General features: G+C 40.1%; 1 pseudogene; it reads left to right on the forward strand.

Annotated features, from left to right (window-relative positions):
• Window positions 1–13,212: 13,212 nt before the first annotated feature.
• Window positions 13,213–13,721, forward strand: LOC144714192 (18S ribosomal RNA; annotated as a pseudogene).
• The last annotated feature ends 6,972 nt before the right edge of the window (window positions 13,722–20,693 follow it).

Here is a 20,693-nt window from a genome sequence, read left to right on the forward strand (position 1 = left end):
TATCTGTCCAATTTCTGGATTCAAATTGGATAAAAAAATTCTAAAAAATAGTTTTTGATTCGTTAAGAATTGGTGAACATTTATTGATAGAAAATTGTAAATCAGTTAGAATTTAATCAATTTGCTAAATACATTTTAAATGCACTAAATAACCTAAAAACACAATTCAAACCAATTTAAGTTTTTAAATCAAATGAAATATTAATATCAGTTGTCGACTTCTACTCTAGACTTCATTGTCGAAACACATTATTGAAAATTAGTATTAAAATTACAAAAATCTAAAGTCAATTTGGCACATAGTTCATCCAAATTAATGAAAAGTGGTATTTAGCAAATCTTATCAAGAATTGCCAAGTACTCATAAATTTGATTCTCATTGATTGCCAAAAATATAAAAAAACAGGTTATTTTAAGTCTATGTTAATAAATAACACATAGTTAATTGTGATAATTTGAATTGAAAAAGTTTAGAAGGTTAGATACAAGTTACAAGCATTTTCTATTACTCGAGTAAAAAAGCATATCATTTAAAATTATTTTTCTAAACCATAATTTGATCAGAATTGAATTTCACCATCTCTTCCCTAGGGTTGGACCCCTTACTTGAGCACTAAAGGATAATAAATTGTATTGGCTAAGTTCGGAAACCCTTAAATAATGACATTAAACACACCTTTTTCAAGCTTGTCACCTAATCCAAATCTGAGCTGCCAAGTGTCTTTTTCCGTTTATTATTCTTGTCTCTTCCTCGTTTCCCTCTCTTTACCTTGTTTTATTCTCTTAATTACACCTTGGTGGTTACTCTCTTGTCTTCGGAGGTCAAGATGGAGCTCCTCTATGCAGCATATGACAAGCTTGTACCCTACACCGAGAATCGTGGACGTTGACATCACGCCAGTGACATACAGAGGCTCTTATTATCTATCTATATGCTCTGTCATATTGATCGTGGGGGGATTGTTATATTCTGAATTTTATCATTACATCTTGAAATTTCTCTTAACTGTACCATCGAATCAATAACAGAAAACGTGGACCCCCTTTTCTCTTATGGTAACTAGACCACAAAAACTTTTAAAAAATGTCTAGGAAGAAATTGGGCATCCTAGGAGATTTATCAAATGCTTTTCATGAACATCTCAATTTATTTCTCCAAAATAGAATGGCATTCAGTAAAACCACTACACTTAAACAACATTTCTTTTTTTATATAATGTGAAATTTTTTAAATAACAAAACCACAAGAAATAGGGAAATTACTCAATTGCTCATTGGTTCATTATTCAAGAAATTTAATTATTTGGTTTAAAGCATTGAACACGAAATCAAGCCAAAAAAAATCATCCAAATAAAAATTACAAAGATTCGATCATTGAAATTTAGGTTATGGAAAGAAAAGCTATGCCATAATTTGTACATTAATAAGTAGCCGCTACCCGGAAGAGAGTGATCTTGATATGAGAGGAGAGAGGTCCACCACTTGAAGAGTGCAGTGAGGAGCATTCTGGATCATAGTGTAATATCTGGAGAGAAGTACATCTTTCTATTCATTTCATTAGCTCTACCCAAAACCAAGAGGACGGCACCCATATTCCTGATAAGGTGAAATCCAAATTGTCAAGGAGAGTTTCGTTTGAGCATGTTATTGATAAATTCTAACAGTTCATGCAGATGAACGAGGATTGATGGATGAAGAAGTCATCTGAAGAAATAATGGTACATTGCTAAGGGACTAGCAATGATTTAAGTGGGGGGGTATGATAACTTGCAAATTAAAATGATTAATTAATGAGTTTTACATTATATTTATGTATTTTAATGACTATATTTGCATGTTATCATATTAAAATAAAGATAAATCAGTTACACTCTCATTTTACCTTTATTTCTGATTTTTTATCATCTTTTACATGGAATTTAACCTCATTTTAGTGAAGACATATTTTTTGTAGGGCTTTAAATACTTGGCTTAAGGTTGGTAAGTGTTCTCATGATTTTTCTGGAATTTTTCCATATTTGTTTATAATTTTTGACCGTTATATAGCCCAGAAATGATTTTTTACATATTTAAATAACATATATTTAATTTATTTACCATTTTATAATATATTTATCTATATATTAAGGGGCATTCACGTCATTTGCCCAAAATTCGGGCGAATGAGTGGATAATTATTATATAAATATAAAAGAGAGAAGAGAGATAGAAGAATAGTCAAAATAAGCGGCTTTCGATTTAAAATATATAAAAGAGAGGAGAGAGAGAATAATAGTCAAAATAAGCGGCTTACGATTTAAAATATATAAAAGAGAGAAGAGAGAGAGAAGAATAGTCAAAATAAGCGGCTTATGATTTAAAATATATAAGAGAGAGAGAGAGAGAGACTTTGTGTTTTTTTTTTTATTTCAGGGTGACGTGGACAATGATTGTTCTCCAATCATTGCGGGCGGCCGACACGGAACAACGAAGGCGTACACGTGATCCCATAAGGCAGAAAACGAGAAATAAGCTCAACCAATCAGGAAAAATCATTTCTTAGAAAATAAAACGATCCAATGGTTTAGATTTATTCTCACTAAAATCTTGATATTTTGAGATCTAGATGTCGGATTGGGCTGAAATTTTGAGGGTAGGTTCGTCTTTTCCCCCTCTACAATCCAGACGGTTGGATATTTAAATGGACGTCTGGAAAAGGGCAAAATCACTTCCAAGCAATTGGCCAGGAAGGACACAGGAGGGGTTCTTGAAGTCGACAGATCTTGCTTCTGCACTCAAAACTGTAAGTCTCTGATTTGTATTTCAATCATCTTCTTGAACAATTCTAAAACGCCGAGGCATGGGCGAAATGTACATGCCCTAGAAGTGTGTTTTGAATGAAATTAGCACTTTGTTTTGATTCTGATCCAAGAATCTGATTTTTTATCCTTAATTATATAGATCCATTTAAAACATTTCTGCTTCAGTAGATTTTTGATTTAGGGTCGGATTTCATCTTTTCCCCAATTTCTTCACTTTCTCTCTCTAGGTTTATTTGTTTAGTTTACCTCTCGAGATTTCGATTTTTATTTTTTAGGAATTTAATTTAATATATAAAAAACCTAAAAATAAAATTTGAATAAAAAATTCATCTATCTTGAACTCCAATTTAAAAATCCCTTTCTTGATTATTTAATTCCCAATTTTAATTCATAAAATTGTTTTAAAATTTTATAATAATTGGGAAATTAATAGTCTGAATTAATCTGAGCTTAAAATTATAATATTCCTATCTTGAATCTTCTGACCGAAATATTAAAAATCAAAATTAAGTTTTACTTAATTTTGATTAATTAAAGAATATTATTAACAATAATTAAGATTTATCAATTGCAAAATTAATTCATTCTTGAATTAATTTATTAAAATTGGATAAAAATTCTCATTTGTTGCCTCCCTGTGGTTCGACCCCTTACTTGCTCTATATTCATATTTAGTGATTAAGGGAAATTATAAATTTTATTGCATAAGTCTAAAAGCCCAAACAACGACATATTTTACGTACATTTATAAAATTACTTGAGCAACATGGCTACAAACAGACAGAGATAGAAACTGATTCAGAAGCTTTGATTGATGTTGTTAACTTCAAAAGTTGATAGATTGGGAAATTATTTGGATGTCAAAAAATCAAGTGGCACATATTCACAAATTGTCTAATTTTCTAGCATGTAAATAGAAGGAATAATGATTGTCCCCCCTTAGCTAATCAAGAGATTTTGTAGTAACATAATCACATTTTTTGGTGTGTAGTCGAGTTGTACCCATCCCTAAAGGAAAGTATCACATTGAGATATAGAGCTTTCATTTCAGCAAACAAAGGAAACATCTTATGTGACCAAGAGGAACTACAGTGGGCCACCCGTAGCAGAAACAAAATGGGAAACCCAGTCACAACCAGTTATCAATAACTTAGTGAATTTCACGAAAATCACATTAAGACTCCTAAACAGGGGGGCACTGATAAGCCGAAAAATCACGTAAAATTACGTGGTCGTTGCGCTTTTTAGACTTATGCAATAAATTTATAATTCCCTTAATTACTAAATAAGAATATAGAGCAAGCAAGGGGTCGATCCGCAAGGAGGCAACAATTCAGAATTTTCAAACAATTTTTATGAATCAAGTCAAGTAATTTTGAATTTTGCAATATTTAATTCAATTAATATTAAATAATATTCATAAAATAATCAAAATTAAGTAAAACTTAATTTTGATTTCGGTCAGATAATTCCAGATAAGAATATTATTATTATTTTAAGCTCATAAAAATATAAATTATTAATTTCCCAATTTAATAAAATTTATAATAATTTTCAGAATTAAAATTGGGAATTTAATAATCAAGAAAGTGATTTTTGAATTGGAGTTCAAAATGGATGAATTTTCGGTTCAAATTTTATTTTTGGGTTTTTTATATATTAAATTCAATTCCTAAACAATAAAAACCGAAATCTAGAGAGAGAAACAAATCAAATTAACCTAGAGAGAGAAAGTGAAGAAATTGGGGAAAGCCCCAATTTCGACCCTAAATTAAAATTTTAATGAAGCAGAAATGTCCTAAAATGATTAAGAATTAATTATCAAAAGTCAGATCTCGAATCCAAATAAAAAACAAGTGCTGATGCATTCAAAACATGAATCTAGGGCATGTACATTTCGCCCATGCCAAGGCATTTTCGAATCGTTCTAGAAGATGATCAAATACAATTCAGAAACTTACAAATTTGATAAAGAGATCCAGATCTGACGACTTCCAGAATGCCTCCTGTGTCCTTCCTGGCCAATTGCTTGGGGAGAGCCTCCAAAAGTGAATTTCGCCTTTTTTCTGACCTCTATTTAAAGATCCAACCGTCCAGATTGTAGAGGAGGAAAAGACGAACCTGCCCTCAAAATTTCAGCCTAATCGGAGTTGTAGATCTCAAGATATTGCAGTTTTAGTGAGATCAAATGTGGGCCGTTGGATCTCTTTTATTTTCTCTAAATAAATGGAATTTCCTATTCGCTGGGCTTGATTTTCTCGCTTTCCGTGTTTCGGGACACGTGCACCCTCGTTGTCCGCGTCGGCCGCACTTTTTCGCTGCTTTTTAAGAAAACAGAAAAGGACAAAATAGTGCTTTTTTCGCTTGGTTAGAAGAGAGAGAGAGAAAAAGAAAAAAATCATTGTTTTAAATAAACACCAATGATCGGCGTCGATTTCCGCGTACGCGGAAAATCGACGCAGTTTGATTGCTTTTAAAAGCAATCATTGGGCGTCGATTTCCGCGTATGCGGAAATCGACGCCATTTGGCATCTTTTAATTTAACAAAATACGTCGGTGGCCGCGTGCAAGTATTGCACGCGGCCCACCGACCAAATATGCATCTCTCTTTGTTTTATTTTATTCTCTCTCTCTTCCGTTTTTTTTTTTTTTTAAAATCTCTCTCCTCCTAGCCGCTTTTCCTGACTTTTCAAATCTCTCTCCTCCTATTAAATATCTTTTCTTCTCTCTCCTCTCTAGCCGCTCTACTCTCTCTCCTCTCTCTTCCGCTTTTCTCTCTCTCTCTTTTAATCACTCTATTTGACTTTTCCTATCTCTCTCCTCTCTTCTCTCCTTTCTTATTTAATTAATATATCCCTTCATTCGCCCGAATTTTGGGCGAATGACGTGGATATTCCTTTTAAATGCATTTAAAATGCAAAATAAATAATCAATATATTATTTAATTAAATAAAAATCATTTCTTGCCTAAATAATGGTCAGAAAAATTCAGAAAAATTCATAAAAATATGGGAAAAATTCAGAAAAATCAAGAGATGATTTACTGACCTTAAACCAAGCAAATAAAATCATGTAAAAATATTTCTTCACTGAAACAATGTCAAATTCCATGTAAAAAATGATAAAAAATATGAAATAATAGAAAAACGACATGTTAACTGATTTCAATGTATTTTATCATGATAACATGCAAATATGACCATTAAAACACATAAATAGAATGTATAATTCAGTAATTAAGTATATTAATTTGCATGTTATCAGGCACTCAAGTGGGTTCACTTATTTTACCCTCTCACACATATACAAAACATGGAAGGCTTGGAGTATTTTGATAGCATTTTTTCTGATTAAAAATCTCATATGAATGCATACAAAGATATTGCTTCAGAGTTATGTTGACTAATAACATAAGTCATTTACAATGTTCACTTCTAGAGCAAAAGCTTCCCTTTGTAATCTTAATTGACTGAAGAAGGAGAAATGTAATCAGTGTGAACTTTCTATTGCCCCTATTGTAATAATTTTGACTACTGTTCACTGTGATACTATAGGTTTTGTGCCATTCACAGGGCATGGTGTAAGCTTGTACTCGCAGTGGTTGTGGTCAGCATTATGTGGAGGAGAACGGGGAAGGCAGAAGCAAACTTTGGATTCTTAGAGGAGCAGTTTCAGGGTGATACCAGAGGGGGCCAATTCATATGATGCAGAACTGTACAGGGATGGTGAAAGGAGCACTTTTGATAATAGGAGAGGAGGATAAGTATATGAAGCAGAAATATCTAGGTATGAAAGAAAGCGCATTGAAACCATGTAAAGACCATGAGTAAAAGTAGGATCTATAAAAGCTCAAGCAAAACCATAAGCAAAGCAAAGGAATCGAGCTGAAAAATCACGAGCGAAGGCCAAAATATTTAAGAATCTGCACATCCTCTATCATAATATGCCACCCAACACATGATTCTCGTAGTATCCCAGGAAAGTTTGAAAGTAATGCTCTTGAAATCTAGTGGTAAGGGAACAGACTATAGAACATGGGGAGTATACAGTGACTGGTAAATGGTGAAGAGGAGTCTGCAACCCACCAAAAGCCAACCTAGCAATGACATGGATCAATAGGATTGTTAATAAAGAGTAGTTAGTAAAATTGGAATACGTGAAGAGGAGACAACAGCTCGTTTTGAGATAAGTGGTTAGTATTTAATATAGGATTAAACACAGATAGGATTAAACTATATCGGATTACACACGTATATGATTAAACATAGAGAGGAAAATAACTGATCATGTACATCCACACTCTTCATTGCACAATCGTCTTCTCATATCTCCATTTCATTCATTGAATAATCATCTGTTTCAACTAATTATTACACTATCCAAAAATTTCCCTCTAGATGGATTATCTAGTATTTTGAGGAGTTTTACTCGCCATGTCAGCCCAACTCGGACCAGTAGGACTTAACAGAAGATTAGGGTAGTAATGATCGTAAAAGTATTCTAAAAAGGCAGACAAGAAATGTAGACAGCGAGGCAACATCTACATAGGTTTGTTAAACTGATAATAATGGGAAAGATTATATTTAGGAAATGTACTTAATCTAGTATCACTAAAACACTAAAAATACAAACCCGTGTAACTATTAAAGATATTGAAGACCAGTCAACCTCTCGCGATACACTTAATGGACCGGCAAAGCAAAACCGGCCATGTACCCTCACTGATAAATGGTTCGGATGCTAGATTGGGTGGAATTTCCAGTGAGAGAAGAGGGAAGCTTATGTGATTTTGAGATATTGTAAGATTCACAAACGAGTGTTTTTGGGAACGAGAGTGAGGAAGTCCAAACTTGTGAATTATATGACTTAGTGTTCTCATTTGTGAAGGATAGAGACGAGAGTGCCATACTCCTGACGGGGAGCGTTTGCCAACGTTTACGGATTTGGAGGGCGAGCTGTCCAAGTAGTAAAAGCCATCCTTAGTGATTCCGTCGAGCAATATTTGGTGAGCTGATGTATCCTTCACAAGGCAATGAAAGGCGTGAAACTTGACGTAAATGTTTTTATCAGCAGTTAGTTTTTGAATTGACAATAGATTTTCCGTGATTTCAGGTACATGGAGTATGCTATTTAGATATAGAGTTCTATCACAAGTTGCAATAGTTGAGGATGCCTCTCAAGATCCCAACTGGTTGCAGACTATGCACTCAGAATTTCAAGCTCTTCTTCATAACCAAACTTGGCGTTTAGTCCCCAGGCATCCCAATTTACATTTCATTGGCTGCAAGTGGGTCTATCGCCTCGAATACAAAAGAACTGGGGAGATCGATAAATATAAAGCCAACTTGGTCGCCAAAGGTTTTAAGCAACAAGACGGCTTCGACTACACTGAAACCTTCAGTCTCGTGGTCAAGCATACCACTATATGTCTTTTCTTATATATTGCAATTAATCATCAATGGCATATCCACCAATTAGATGTCTCCAATGCGTTCTTACATGGCGACTTGACAGACATCGTCTATATGGAACATCATCCTGGTTTCCACCATCTGAATTTTCCCAACCACGTATGTCTCCTTCAAAAATCCATCTATGGCCTGAAGCAGTTACCGCGCACCTGGTTTACACGCTTTAGTTCTTTTCTTCTCACCATTGGCTTCTCGGGGTCTAATATTGACACGTCCCTCTTTTATCAACTCTCTCGTGACTCTGCGATGTTTATTTTTATCTATATTGATAATATTCTTGTCATCTAGCCTCAGCCAACTGTCATCTCCACTGTCGTCTCTCAACTCCACTCTGAGTTCGCTATCAAAGACCTAGGTGTTACTCACTATTTACTTGGAATTGAACTCCTGCCCCAGTAATCTGGCTGCTTCTTTTCACAATCCAAATATCTTACCAATATCCTTCGCCAAGCCAACATGCTGAACTGCAAACCCTCCGCCACTTCCTGCGCTCTCACTCTCTCCTATCCATCCTCTTCTTCCTCTCTTGATCCTACCCTGTACCGTAAACTTGTCAGCTCTCTCAAATATCTCACCTTAACCCATCCCGACATCTCCTTTTCTGTCAACATCGCTTGCCAGTGCATGCATGCTTCCACTATAAGTGATTGGTAAGCTTCAAAACATCTTCTACGATACCTCAAGGGCACTATTCTCCATGGCTTGCATATTCACACATCATCTGATCTAACTCTCAACATCTTTAGTGACACAGATTGGGCTGGCGATGCCCCAGGCCATCGCTCGACCAACGCCTTCCTTATTTACTTAAGGCTGCAACTTAATCTCCTTGAGCTCAATAAGCAACCTACCGTTGCTCGATCTAGCACTGAGGCTGAGTACAAAGCCGTCGCCAATGCCTTCGCTGAAACCATCTGGCTCCAATCTCTTCCCCGAGAACTTCATCTACCACTAAGGTCTAATCAACCTCTCTGGTGTGACAATCTCGGTGCTACTTACTTGGCCGCAAACCTTATCTTCCACGCCAGAACCAAGCAAATTGAGATTGATTTTCATTTTTTTTACGAACAAGTCGCTGCCCGCACTCTGCGTATTCAATTCATCTCCAGTGATGGCCAGCTCGCCAATGCTCTCACCAAGTCGCTCCCTCCAGCTCGATTCTCTGACCTTGTTGTCAAGCTCAACGTGCTTCCGCTGACGCTGAACTTGCCCGGGGGTATTGAAGATATTGAAGACCAGTCAACCTCTCACGATACACTTAATGGACGGACCAAGCAGAACCAGCCACGTACCCAATCTGATAAATGGTTCCGATGTGAACACGATTACCTGTTAATAACCCGTTACAATGGCTAGTTATCTTTGTACACCTCAAATGTATATATTGGAATGTTTATAGATTGTGAGGTGTGGAGTGCAAATCCGATTTCTGTTTTCTTACCTTATTGCTCATCTCTTTATCTCTGTATCTCTCGTCTGTACCTCTACTTATCTTCTTCTCATTATATGCTTCTATGTCTTCTTCAATCCCAAATCAGCCAGCGGCTGAATCTCTTCAGTAACAATCTATATTTGTCGAATAGCAATGATCGTTAGCCTTCTCTAGCGTCATTCGCTCTTACTCTCTTCCACTTTTCTTCCCTCTATTCCTCCTTGATCTTCTCTATGTGATCTTGAATTCTCAAAACATACCAATATTCCGAGGAATAAACCCAAAGGACCTTGATGGACCATAAAATAGAATCAATACGACTACACCCAGATGGAGACAAAGGAGTACCCACACAAATTAAATGTAACCTGTGTCTTCATGTAGAGAATATTATTAGGGGATCACTAATTCCAAGTAGACATGGCTGTGCTGTTCTGTTTGTTTGAAATGAACAAAAAAAATTGCACAAAATAACCGCACAGGGCCTTGTTCTTTGTTCTATTATTTTTTTGTACAAAAACAAACAAAATTTGCACATTCGAACAAAATTCACACATTTGAAAAAAATTAGAACAATATTTGCACAAAACAAACAATACAACCACATATGGGTTTGTGCGATGATCTATTCGAATTTGATAGTGTTCTGTTCAAAAAACCAAACAGAACAAACAATTCACACAAAAGGAACCAAACAACTATGTCTAGTTCCAAGAAACATATCTAAGCAAGCCTAGGGCATTATTTGGAATTGTTTGAGCAACTTATAACGATTAAATCATATCATTTATGTCAGTAAACCCAATTTTTCGTAAATTGCCCCATCTCATCGACCCATATCAATTATAAAGAAAAGATAGACTGATAGATAAATAAAAACTGATGGATAATAAAATTATTGGAACCAGCGATATTTTCCTTAATGATTTTTAGGTTTGTTTGATTCGCTGAATTAGCGAGGTTTGTAAATAAACAAGTATGTTTTATGCTTCAACGTCCAACCTATTCATAGGGTGAAGATAGGAACCGCAATCTCCTGTTTAGTTTCTCCTATTTTCCTTTAGCCTTTCATCTTAAACATCCCCAAAACTAGAGGCGTCGAAAACAAGACGATTCCTCATTATAGAGTGAACCATAAGAACCGACAAGACGAATGGAGAGAGAGAGCCGTACCTTCTGACGAGACAAATAGATGGAGAAGTGAAGAGTGAGCGAGAAGTTTTGATGGAACCTAAGAGACGTCCTTAGAGAGTAAATGATACAGTAATAGTTCATATCCTCGGACGGGACGAGTTTCTTGTCCTGGGACAAAAAGATTGTCCCGTCCGAGGATATGCACAAATTTTGGGATGAAAATTCATCCTAGGGACCACCAAACGGGACGGTTTTTGTCCCGTGGGACGAAAAAACCAATCGTTCGGAGGTCTCGGACGGATGTGGATGAAAACCGCCAGATTCGCTTCCAACGGTTGAGATCTCACCACGTGGTCTCGTTATGATAATTTGCATCAAGGTCCTTGTGTTTTTTTGCCCATGCAAACTGATGCCTCTCAGAATTAATTGTACATATGTCCTCCCCCCCCCCACCCCGCTCACCATCCATCCCCATCCCTAGCTTACGGCGCCACCCTAGCCACACTCCTCCCTCACCTGATATACTCACCTCCATGCCTGACCTCCATCCATCACATCTCCCTTTCTAGCAAGTGGAACGCTTGACAATTGTCAGGCTTCACTCACTAGTTCGGAGGACACTTGCGGAGGTACTAGTGGTCAGGATTCCACATGAGAGGAGGAGGACGATGTCTCTCTCTCTGAGGATTCAGACGTGGATGCCTCTCCCCCTCTGGAACATCGTTCGGATGCCTCCCATACATGTCGCATATACAACACCCGATCGAGGGTGCGTCACATGAGCTGGTAGTTTTATGATTCCAAGTCTTGTTTGGAATTGTACATGATTGGTAACCCTATAACCCAGTCACATCTCCTTTCACTAATAAAAAAGCATAACTTAGGGATAGTTTGGCTTATTGAACAAATGACAACATCGGATCATTCCCACTCCACAGCGAGGAAACTCAGAATGGATCATGTTTATTGTCATTCCTCAAATAAGCTCTGGCTTCTTTGGAAGCGAGATTATTCGTTGGTGCTACTAGCTAAAGGACCCGGTACGTCACTTTTGACGTACCGTACTCCCCGAAGCCTTACTCGCTTACTGTCATTTACACCCCGAATAGACAACTAGAGCAGGAGGCCCTCTGGGAGGAACTCACCTTACATGCCCATTCCCACTCACGGCTTGTGGATCTCCTTTGGTTTATAGTTGGGGTTTTCAACTGCATACGGGCAGTTAGAGAGCGCTAGAGAGGCCGCCCAACTCGGTCATGAACTATGCAAACGTTTAACGACTTTATCCATCAGGCGTCACAAGTGGAGTCGCCTACCATAGGTGAGTAGTGGGCCTGGTTTAATGAACGTCAGGCGGATGCACGTATGTACGAACGACTCGATCGTTGTTTTACCAATAGTACGGCACTAATGTATTGCACCATCACGATTGAGATCCTACCGCGATATTACTCGGACCACTCACTGATCCTCCTTCTCCTAGACTCCAGCAACTGAATCCGTCGCCCTCCATTCTGATTCCAAGCCATGTGGTTAGAGCACACCGACTTCCATTGTTATATACGAAGCAATTGGCATGGACTGATCTCTACATCACCTATGCAGAACTTCAGTTACAGACTGAGGAATCTCAAGTTCCACCTTAAATGGTGGAATCAACATGTCTTTGGAGACATACACGCACAGGTCGAAGCACTCAAGCAGGAACTAGCTGCTATCGAGCGACAGTTGTAGGATGGTTGGACGGGCGACGTGGGAGAGCACCAGGTTCACCTTAGAAAGCAGCTTGAGGACGCTATACGTCGCCAGGAGATTTTCTATCTCTAGAAGTCGTGTGTCCAATGGCTATGAGAAGGTGATAAAAACACATGTTTCTTTCACGCTTCAATACGTCATAGAGCACGTCCTAATCATACGACACTATTAGAGACATATAGTCGGGACCCCACCCAACTAGCAGCTGCAGGAGTGGAGTATTATCACCGCGCTTAGGAGTGGAGAAGTGTTAGAAAAACCCGTTATGTAGCGCGCTTTCCGGTTTCTCGCTTGGTAAGCAAGCAACCCGTTATGTAGGCGCCCAGTTCTTTCTCTTCTTTCTTTTTATAATATAACATCATAAATTTTGATTTTTTTTGTACCTCGAGAGGTCATTTTATGACTCGGTAAACAACTACATAGCTGTTCTAATGCTACGCCTTGAACCACTCGGCCATCTTTCCTACATAACAACATCTTATTATTGACCATAAACCAAGTGAATAGCGAGTCATTCATATATATTATTGCAAGCTCTAATGGAAATGTAGAACCTATAAAAAAGAGATGGTTGTGGCGCGAAGTACTCTTGTGCACCTACGTCACTCGGCTCGCGCGCAACCCCGCCCCTTATGGAAAAATTGAGCTTATTGCTGGGCTACTTATTCAGAGTCAGCAATTGGCTGCCGGGTCCTGAACTTCTTTTCTCGGAGAAGAAGCAATGACGGTATCTGAGGAATAAGCATCGGCTAACTCTATGCCAGTAGCCGCGGTAAGACAGAGGATGCAAGCGTTATCCGGAATGATTGGGCATAAAGCGTCTGTATGTGGCTTTTCAAGTCCGTCATCAAATCCCAGGGCTCAACCCTGGACAGGCGGTGGAAACTACTAAGCTGGAGTACGGTAGGGGCAGAGGGAATTTCCAGTGGAGCGGTGAAATGCGTAGAGATCGGAAAGAACACCAATGGCGAAAGCACTCTACTAGGCCGACACTGACACTGAGAGACGAAAGCTAGGGGAGCGAATGGGATTAGATACCCCAGTAGTCCTAGCCGTAAACGATGGATACTAGGCGCTGTGCGTATCGACCCGTGCAGTGCTGTAGCTAACGCGTTAAGTATCCCCCTTGGGGAGTACGTTCGCAAGAATGAAACTCAAAGGAATTGACGGGGGCCCGCACAAGCGATGGAGCATGTGGTTTAATTTGATGCAAAGCGAAGAACCTTACCAGGGCTTGACATGCCGCGAATCCTCACAACCAACTGTTGTGAGTAGCGACATCCTTGCGTCTATCCCTCACTTGGTGACCGACCAAGATAGTGCACTTCTCACAGTCCTTCCTACCCGAGCAGAGATTAAGGAGGTCATTTTTTCCTTGGGTAGGAACAAGGCCCTAGGACCATATGGATTTTTCACAGAATTCTACACTACATGCTGGGATATCGTAGGCACTGACTTGGTGCTTGCAATCAAGGAGGTGTTCACGCGGAAAGTCTTCCTGCGAAGTTGGAAATCCACTTTTCTAGCGCTCATTCCAAAAGTGGACACTCCAATTTCCTTTCGGGACTTTCGCCCCATTAGTCTTTGTAATTAATGCTACAAAATTCCATCCAAGATCATTACAAATCGACTAGGGCACTTTCTCGATAGACTTATCTCGCTTGAACAGTGTGGTATTGTCAGGGGTCGAGAGATCCATGACAATATCATGCTAGTTCATGAGCTAGCCCAGTCACTAGACGCTCATATTCGGGGCTCAAATGTCATCATCAAACTAGATATGGAGAAGGCCTTCGATCGAGTCGAGTGGAATTTTCTTACCCAAGTGTTATGTCACTTTGGGTTCACTGGTGCATTCATCGATATAGTCGATGCCTGCATTTGAAAGAATCATTTCTCTCTCATGATGGATGGAAATTCCACTGGCTTCTTCACGACCACGAGAGGTCTACGGCAAGGTAATCCTATCTCACCCACCGTTTTAATATTGATGGAGGAGGTCTTCAGTCGATTGCTCACACGTGCGATCGATCATGGCCTAATCCAACCATATTTTATGAAAAGGGGATGCCCGATCCTCCCACCCTCACTCTTTGCGGATGATGTCATCCTTTTCCTTAATGGATCCAAAAAATCCATTAAGGAATTTATGAGCGTCCTCAGTACGTACGAGCAAGCCTCGGACCAGCTTGTCAATGCCTCAAAGAGTAGCTTTATAGTTGGTCCTTCCACCACTACAAAGCGCTCTCAAATAATCCAACACTCTAGCTGCTACTCACGAGGATGTCTCCCTTTCTACTATCTCGGATGCCTTATCTTTCTCGGACGCGCTAGGCATCATTACTTTGATACCCTTTTGGCCAAATTGAGAAAGAAACTTGAGGGATGGAAACTTCATTTTCTATCTCCTGGAGGACGCATCCAACTTATTCGACATGTCCTCATGAGTATCCCGCTACATACCCTTGCGGTCCACTCGCTATCTCTCACAGTCCTCCGCTCAGTGGAATGACTATGTGCACATTTCTTATGGTCTGGTCACCTCGAGGGCGAGCGTCGCCATCATTGGGTCTCTTGGGAGAAAGCATGTCGGCCGATGACTGAGGGGGGTTTAGGGATCAGACGCCTCTCAGATGTCCAGGACATGCTTCAAAAGAAACTCGTATGACGCATGCGCACCACACACTCCCTATTGGTAAGTTTTATTTCCGCTAAGTAAGGCGAGTGGGCCCGTTGAGAGATGGATATCTGGGGCCATCGGAGATGGCAAACGTAGCAGCGATAGTGGCTTGAGATTGCCCATGTCACATATTGGCGTATAGGCCGATGTACGATTAGTGCTTGGTTTGATACTTGGCACGCTGACCCGCCTTTCGCTCGCCCTCCCCGCTTTGTAGCGCATCGAGTGCAACTCACGTCGGCCCAGCTGCTTATGGGCAACACACCACACCTATGGGAGCAACATGGCCTCCCCTCCGCCATGTCACCCCAGGTCCAGAACACTTCAATCGGGTCCACCCCCGACTGTGCTATTTGGACGCTCACACTCGACGGTGCGTACTCATGGAGTTCTTTTTAGGAGTATTTCCATGATAAATCCGCCATCCAGCACTAGGGTCGCCGCATCTGGCACCCGATGATCTTCACTCGCATCTCCTTTTTCCTCTAGAGACTCGTACACCGTGGCCTCCTAACTAATGATCACGGGATCCGTCTAGGCCACTCTCTCACCTCACGTTGCAATTGTTGTCCCGCATTTCCACATATTGAGACTATGGAACATCTTTTTTTCCATAGCGAGACAGCCATAGAATGTTGGCGCCAAATCACGCACCTTTGGCGCCCATTCCTTCATATTCCACTGACCCCGTTGGAGTGTTTTGGAAAGATATTTCTCTTACCAATATGCTCTAAATGGAGCCCTATCTTACATATCACCATAGCTTATTTACTATGGGAGATATGGTGATTGGTCAAAACTAAGGGTTAAAATTGATCTTAAGTCGTTTGTAAGGATAGTTAAGTACCAATCAATAATTTCATTTCCTTACTAGTATAAGGGTTGATCCCTCGGGGAGCTAGGTAACTAGTTAGGATGAATTTCAATTACTATTTCAAGTTCAAAATTTGTATAAACCTCTTTTGTAATGTTTTTAGTGATTAAGCAGGTTTATGTTCAACTAATAAAGATGATATGAATTTTAGCAAGTGTAAAAAAATTTCCGTAGAAAGCTTAGACCGAGAATGATTTTTGAGAATTTTTTCAGAATTTGTATCGTCCCTAGGGAGAGATAAAAAATTCTGAATTTAATTGAGTGAGAAAAGGAGAGTAAGAGAGAGATAGCGCACAATGTGGGCGCTTACGCCACTGAATGGGCGGGCGGAAGGGCCTCTTGTGCGCTGACGCTTCAGCGCTCCACCGCTGGTCGCGTGGGCAGAGGTCCTCTCACGTGTGGTGGACCAAAACGACGATATCTGGAGTTCCAGATATCGGTTTGACACGTTGAGTAGGCGTTGGAAAGCTTGACACATTGGCTATCGGCCTAAGCATACCCAAGAAGCTTAGGAAAATTCCAGGAGGAGATAGGATGAGAAGAAGCACGTAACCTTTATTGTCAGACCCCAAAGGGCCAAAGGTTGTCTCTCTAGCTCCCTACAAATTGGCTTGAGATCCAGGACGCTCCTAGAAGACTCCTTGCACCTCCAGAATGAAGGTGGACCCAGGAACAAGCTCAGAAAAGAAAGAAAGTGAACAAAACAATACTGAATTCCTGGATGCCCTCAAGGAGGGTGAGGGGGGCCCTTTTATAGGGATACATGTGTTTGTTTCAGCCATTCTTGGTGGTTGGATTATGGATGAACGTCCGCGATTGAGTTCTTGAGGCCTCAATTCAGGTGATCAGGCCCCAACCAACCAGATTACAACTGGCTATAGTTAGTTACAACTAACTCTAACCAATGGGAAGGGAAAAGAACAAGTTGGTTAGAGTTAGTTACAAGTCATCTCTAGCCCTTGGATTTGCGCTGGAATGGATGGGTGGATGGGTTCCACCTCATGGATCCTGGGCTGGATCTCAACCTTGGGCTCTCCTCCAATCAAGATCTGCCAGCTGGAGTCACCCTCATGTGTCTTGATCAACTTGGAAGCCTCCAAGGACATTCTAGAAGGTCTCCTTCAAGCTCCTTCATACCAAGCCTATCGATTGAGTCAACTCCACTGGTTAGCATTCATCTTTTTATTCATTGCTCCTTTTGACTTGAAAATTTGACCCAAGCCTCAAGACTCCTATCTTGACTTCCCCATAAAATTTTGTAATTTTATGACCATCTAAAGTCAACCTTGACCTGAAGAGTCAACACACTAGGGAAATCGTTAGATTCATATCCCACTTGACCCAATGAGTCAAGTGGGGGTTAGAAATATCCCTCAAATCGTCTTAAAGGTACATCCCAAACTGTATAACTTGTGAAATGCATGTCAAAGCATTGATGGAAACATTAATTAAGTAGAAAATGTAAGCTTTTTAATCATTGGGAAAGTGAAAAGGCATGATCTCATTACTATGCAAAATAAGCATTTTTGGCAATGTTGTACTTACTTTTACGAGATTTGAGATGAATAATACATGGAAATGACTACCCTTATTTGAGTTTGTCATATGGAAGGGGCAAAATTCTTCTCGTTTTGTAGGGACTCCCATGCGCGCCGTGGATATCATGTGTCGCGTCAAGTTGTGGATACGACGCATCCACCGTCTCATCCCCACTCGCGACTGTAGCTCAGCACTTGGATGCGCTCTCCTTCATGCGTGGGGCATTCCGGTGACCCCCTATCCGCATTCAGCTATAGATGATCCATTGGCACCCACCGCCACTTGGGAGCCTCAAACTGAATGTGGATGGTGCGTCCAAAGAGAACTGTGGGCTAGCAGGAGGAGGTGGTATCCTCCTGGATCATACAGGGAGTATTATCTTTGCTTTCTCCTCTTTCCATGGCGTACAAACTAACACAGTATCCGAAGCTATGGCGATACGTGATGGTTTACTCCTCTGCGAGGAATTAAACTTTCATAATATCGTTGTAGAATCAAACTCACAAGTGTTAGTCGACATGCTTCATGTAGGTATATGCTCCCAATGGCAACTACACCGTGCATGGCAGGACATCATGCGGTGCCGCCCTCACATAACTAGCATTCATCATCGGCTGCGAGAGGGCAACCAAACAGCAGATGCCCTCACCAACCATGTGGTACACACACGACTCCCTTCCTCCCTTTACCTTTCTTGGCAGGCACTCCCTCTGACTGCTAGGGTATGCTATTGCGTCGAATGTCTTGGCTTGTTGAACCTCCGCACGTGCCGCACACTTTTGAATGAGGCCTCGCAGGAGTGGCAAATCGCGTGGAGCACTCGAGGTGGGAGTGCTCACACTGATCTGACAATCATGATAGCGGGGTGGACTACGACAGTCTTCTTGTCGGTGGACGAAAAATCGTCCCATCCTTTGTCCCTGAGCTAACATCGCACATAGGACTAGACGGTTGAGATCTCACCACGTGGTCTCGTTATAACAATTTGCATCAAGGTCCTTGTGTTTTTTCACACTTGCAAACTGACCCCGCTCAAAATTAATTATACATTTGTCCATTTGCATTCTACCTCCTCCATACTTCCTCAAAATACTTAAAAATTCTATATTAATATATTAAAAATATATAATGGGTTTTTTACGTCTGAAATGAATTTTGAAATAAAAATTCATCCCGGCAGGACTCAAGAGAACGAAAAACCGTCGCGAGATTATTGGACGGGACGGTTTATTTGTCAGTGGACGAAAAACCATCCCGTCCTTTGTCCCTAAGCTAACATCGGACGTAGGACTGGACGGTTGAGATCTCGCCACATGGTCTCCTTATGACAATTTGCATCAAGGTCCTTGTGTTTCTTTGCACGTGCAAACTAACGCCGCTCAGAATTAATTGTACAAATGTCCATTTGCATTTTCTCTCCTCCATATTTCCTCAAAGTACTTAGAAAATTCTATATTAATATATTCAAAATATATAACAGATCTTTTTCGTCCGAGACAAATTTCAAAACAAAAATTTGTTCCGGGAGGACTGGACGGGGAGAAAAACCGTCCTGAGATTATTGGACAGGACGGTTTTTTTGTCGATGGTCGAAAAATCGGCCCGTCCTTCGTCCCTGAGCTAACATCGGACGTAGGACTGGACGGTTGAGATCTCATCACGTGGTCTTGTTTTGACAATTTGCATCAAGGTCCTTGTGTTTTTTTGCACGTGCAAACTGACCCCGCTCAGATTTAATTGTACATATGTCCATTTGCATTTTCTCTCCTCCATATTTCCTCAAAATACTTAGAAATATCTATATTAATATATTAAAAATATATAACAGTTCTTTTCTGTCCCGGAGAAATTTCAAAATAAAAATTTGTTCCGGGAGGACTGGACGGGACGAAAAACCGTCCCGAGATTATTGGACGGGACGGTTTTTTTATCGGTGGGCGAAAAATCGGCCCGTCCTTCGTCCCTGAGCTAACATCGGATGTAGGATTGGACGGTTGAGATCTCATGACGTGGTCTTGTTATGAAAATTTGCATCAAGGTCCTTGTGTTTTTTTGCACGTGCAAACTGACCCCGCTCAGATTTAATTGTACATATGTCCATTTGCATTTTCTCTCCTCCATATTTCCTCAAAATACTTAGAAATATCTATATTAATATATTAAAAATATATAACAGTTCTTTTCTGTCCCGGAGAAATTTCAAAATAAAAATTTGTTCCGGGAGGACTGGACGGGACGAAAAACCGTCCCGAGATTATTGGACGGGACGGTTTTTTTGTCGGTGGGCGAAAAATCGGCCCGTCCTTCGTCCTTGAGCTAACATCAGACGTAGGATTGGATGGTTGAGATCTCATGACGTGGTCTTGTTATGAAAATTTGCATCAAGGTCCTTGTGTTTTTTTGCACGTGCAAACTGACCCCGCTCAGATTTAATTGTACATATGTCCATTTGCACTTTCTCTCCTCCATATTTCCTCAAAATACTTAGAAAGTTCTATATTAATATATTAAAAATATATAACAGGTCGTTTCCGTCCGGGACAAATTTCAAAACAAAAATTTGTTCTGGGAGGACTGGGCGGGGCGAAAAAACGTCCCGAGATTATTGAACAGGACGGTTTTTTTGTCGGTGGGTGAAAAATCGGCCCGTCCTTCGTCCCTAAGCTAACATCGGACGTAGGACTGGACGGTTGAGATCTCACCACGTGGTCTTGTTATGACAATTTGCATCAAGGTCCTTGTGTTTTTTTGCACGTGCAAACTGACCCCGCTCAGATTTAATTGTACATATGTCCATTTGCATTTTCTCTCCTCCATATTTCCTCAAAATACTTAGAAAATTCTATATTAATATATTAAAAATATATAACAGGTCTTTTCCGTCCGGGACAAATTTCAAAATAAAAATTTGTTCCAGGAGGACTAGACGGGACGAAAAGTTGTCCCGAGATTATTGGACAGGACGGTTTTTTTGTCGGTGGGCGAAAAATCGGCCCGTCCTTCGTC

Source organism: Wolffia australiana, chromosome 1 (genome assembly GCF_029677425.1).
Source record: "Wolffia australiana isolate 7733 chromosome 1, ASM2967742v1".
Lineage (NCBI taxonomy): Eukaryota > Viridiplantae > Streptophyta > Magnoliopsida > Alismatales > Araceae > Wolffia > Wolffia australiana.